Raw genomic sequence first — 4,306 nt, 5'->3', positions numbered from 1 at the left:
GCGATTTATTCTTTCCATGCATGATCGAAGTGTACTACCATAATTTCGATTTGTAAAGATGGGCATTAGTTGATCTAAATTCGTTACTTTGCAATGCATAAAAACCTCTTGCTAGGAAGGCATAGAGATCTTATGCTCTTCTTTTTCATTCATTTAATACAAATGACCGATTCTTTGATCGAAGTTATTTCCTTTAATTTAGCCAAGGTATTTCAATCGAAAAAATGCATCCTAATTCCATAAATGATCCATGCACAATCGAAATATTACGACGTTAATCAAAATTAGGAAGAAAAACCTGGACTTGTGGTGAAATGTCCACATGGATGTTAGGAGATGATTCTTCTGCGGTTGCGCCTTGTGCCTTTTTAGGAGCCATCGCGTATTCGACCTTCTCACCTTGGTCGCAGACTTATGTTCTTGGGCCATCTCCTTTGCACGCGAAACTCCCTTTGTGATTCGGCTTCCTTGATTGATTCCACCGTCTTTCAAAATCGAGCTTTAGAAGGCCTTAAAGCTACCTCCTCGAAGTAGGGAATGATTTCACGATTAGGAATTTGCAATCATCAAAAATGACTTTGTGGAATGCAAGGGCTTAAACTCCGGGTTTGAAAAACCCGCTTTGTAGGACCGATGGGAAAAGGGTTTTGAAACCCGGAAGTGAGGATTTCCAGGGGAAGGTTTACTTTAAACCCAAGGCAAGGTGAGCTTATAGGATTTTAGTGGAATGAAAAAGGGGGAAAACGGCTTAATTCTCGGGGGGTGGGGTTATATAAACCCACATGAGAGGGCAATAGGAAAGGCCCACGTGAAGGGGTTTAGAAACCCGACTAATGGCAGCTTGTGGGGAACCCAAGGGGGAAAAAAGGGGCTTAATTTTCGGGGTCAATGGGCTTTTAAAGGTCTTGGATGGGACCCCACAAGAATGGATGCTTAAATCCCGAGGGAAAGGGAAGGGTGGGGGGGGGGGGGGGGGGGGGGGGGGATGTTATAAAACCCACTTGGTAGAGCTTTAAGGAAGCCCACAAGAAGGGGGGCTTCCTAAGGGCCTTGGAATCTTCCCAAGAAGCTTCCACGAAGTTTTTGGGAGTCGTGGAAATCCCACGTGGAGGGGAATGAGGACGGTAGCTAGCGACGACTTCACGGCTTCAAGCGACCATCCTCCTCCCTTCACGACTACCACACAGCCCCTCCTTCAGCAATAGCTGGCGCAGTATGTCATTGCTTCAGCTCCTCCTTCCTCACGATCTGTGGCGACTGCAGCGTTGCCCTCTCTCTCCTCAATCTGTAGCGTGATCCCCCTCTCTCCTTCTTAGTCAGCGTTACACTCCCCTTCCAGCTCCCATGGCGATGGTTTTTATAGGGAGAGGGAGAGGTACCTCCCCTCCCCCACGCGGCATGATGCATGAGCATTAACCTTTCGCGAGCTCCAGCAAGGAGCTTAATCATCCTTGCCATGACCCTCTCCTCCAACACGGCCTTCGGCTAGAGGAAGAAAGGATAATTAAAGGAAAATTTTCCATAAAATATATCCTTATCCTCTTGACGTCCTCCCAAGAGGAGGTTCACACGAGCGTATGCAGTTTCCTAGTCCCTAGCCTTGATTGGCCATGGAGAGTGTACTGTTTAATGACCGAATCATTCGCAACCACAATGCCAGCATTGTCTTTTGCCCAAGACTTCACACGTATATGTAATAATTTTCTGCAAGAATATTACATTCTCTCCCCCTTGGAGGAATCGAGATGTCCTCATCTCGAGATAAACTAGGGATATTGATGGTTGAGAGTGCTTTCATCTACCCAAGTGGCATCCTCCTCGGGATAATCTTTCCACTGGACAAGGCATTCTCTCAAGGTTCTGGATCTCAGTTGTCTCTCCCTGACATCTAAGATCCTGTCAGGTACCTTAGTTCAAGGACTCCTTGACTAGGCATTACAACTTGTTGGTCATCAAGTACATGGTTAGGATTAGGTACATACTTCTTCAATAGGCTGATATGGAATACATTATGAACCTTTAGGTTCTCGGGGAGTTGCAATCTATAAGCATTAGGTCCTAGGCACTTAAGGATCTTGTATGATCCACAATAAATTGGACTTAGCTTTTTGCAATCTCCTAAGGATAGAGAACTCTTCTTTGGGCGTATGCGAATGAAGACCATATCTCCTTCCTTGAAGATTCTATCTTGACACTTTAAATCCGCATATGCCTTCTGTCTATCCTTGGCGGCTTGGATGTCCTGTCTTATTGACTTTATTTGGTCATCCATCTCTTCCAACATCTGCCTTGAAGCTTCAACCCTCAAGGTTGGATCTGAGAAGTTTAGGGGACTTCGATAGTCATGACCATACAATGTTTGAAAAGTGATCATTTGAATGCTTTGTTGGTAAGAAGCATTGTAGGCAAATTCCACCAAAGGAAAGTATTGAATCCACCTTTTTGGTTCACGACAGCAATATGCCCTAAGCATATCTTCAATGACTTGATTGACTCTCTCTGTTTGGCCATCGGTTTGGGGATGATAAGCTGTACTAAAACATATTTGAGTCCCAATGGCTTCAAAGATAGCTCTCCAGAAGTGTGATGTGAAGAGAGAATCACGATCACTAATGATTCTTCTAGGTAGTCCATGTAGCTTGAATATCTCCTTGATAAACAACCTTGCAATGTCTGAGGCTTTATAGTTTGTCTTTACTGGAATAAGGTGTGCAACCTTAGTAAGCATGTCAACCACAACCATGATGGAGTTGTATCCTCCCTGAACTTGGGGTAGGCCAACAACAAAGTCCATACTAATGAATTCCCATTTCATTTGGAGAATGTCGAGTGGTTGTAACTTTCCTGGCATTTTGACATGTTCAGCTTTGATATGTTGACAAGACAAACACTCAGTAACATATTTGAGAACGTCACCTTTAAGCCTCTTCCAATAGTAGCTCTTCCTAACTACATTGAGAGTTTTGGCATAGCCAGGATGTCCTAAGAAAGGGGAATCATGAGCTTCCCACAATATCTTCTGCTTAAGTGACTAGCTTGCAGGTATACACAACCTATTTCTATAGTAGACAAGTCCACTATTGGTAGAGAATTCATAATACTTAGCCTGTAGCTTTTGGTCTTGATCCTTGATAGAGATCTCCCTTAGCATCTTCTGATAGGCTAGGTCACGGCATGCTTCCTCTGTAGCTAGCTCAAGTATTGGATTGTTCGGCATGGACACCTTTGTAGCTAGAGATCTAGTTGTTGATGGGTTTTGCAAGATTAGAGAATTAAGGAATGCCTTGCGACTGAGTGCATTGGCAACTACATTCTCCTTTCCTGGTCAATATTTGATTTCAAAATCATACTCCTCCAGCACTTCAATCCACTGACGTTGCCTCATGTTGAGCTCATTCTGGGTAAAGATCCACTTGAGACTTTTATGATCAGTCACTAGAGTAAACTTGTTACCCAATAGGTAGTGTCTCCAAAGCTTTAGAGCATGGATGATAGCTAAAAGTTCTAGATCATGGGTAGCATAATTCTTCTCATGGCTCTTCAGTTTCCTTGAAGAGTATGCTACAGGATGACCTTCTTGCACGAGCACACATCCTAAGGCAAGCGTGCTAGCATCAATTACTACCTCGAACTCCTTATTGAGATCTAGAAGTTTTAGGATAGGTGCTGATACTAAACTTTGCTTCAATCTATCAAAGCTGGTTTGTTTGGGAGTTGACCATGTAATAGATGTTTGCTTCTTCAGTAAGTCCGTCAGAGGTGCTGCAATCAAAGCATAGTTTTTTATGAAGATCCTATACCATCCTGTCAATCCAAGAAAACTGTGTATTTCTTTGACAGTTGTTGGTATTGGCCATTCTAGCACATCTCTAACTTTGGCTGGGTCCACCGAGATTCCTTTCGCTGATACGATGAATCCCAGATATTCAATCTGATGCTTGAAGAATGTGCATTTTTTCATCTTAGCATACAACTTGTGTGACCTCATTGTCTCAAGGAAAATCCGAAGTTGGGGTTCATGATCTTCCTCCTATTTGGAATAGACTAAAGTGTCGTCGAAGAAGACGAGCACGAAGTCATCAAGATATGGCCTAAAGATATCTTGCATTAACCTGTTGAAGGTGGCAGGTGCATTCGTAAGCCCGAATGACATAACTAAAAACTCAAAGTGCCCATATCTTGTGTTGAATGCCGTCTTTGGGATATCTTCTTCCTTGATCCTTATTTGATAGTAACCAGACCTGAGATCAATCTTGGAGAAGATCTTCGCACCTTGAAGACGATCAAGAACCTCATCTATTCTAGG

This window comes from Lygodium microphyllum, chromosome 28 (genome assembly GCF_053477565.2).
Source record: "Lygodium microphyllum isolate KBCC chromosome 28, Lygodium_microphyllum_v1.1.10, whole genome shotgun sequence".
Lineage (NCBI taxonomy): Eukaryota > Viridiplantae > Streptophyta > Polypodiopsida > Schizaeales > Lygodiaceae > Lygodium > Lygodium microphyllum.
This window is presented reverse-complemented; position numbering follows the sequence as displayed.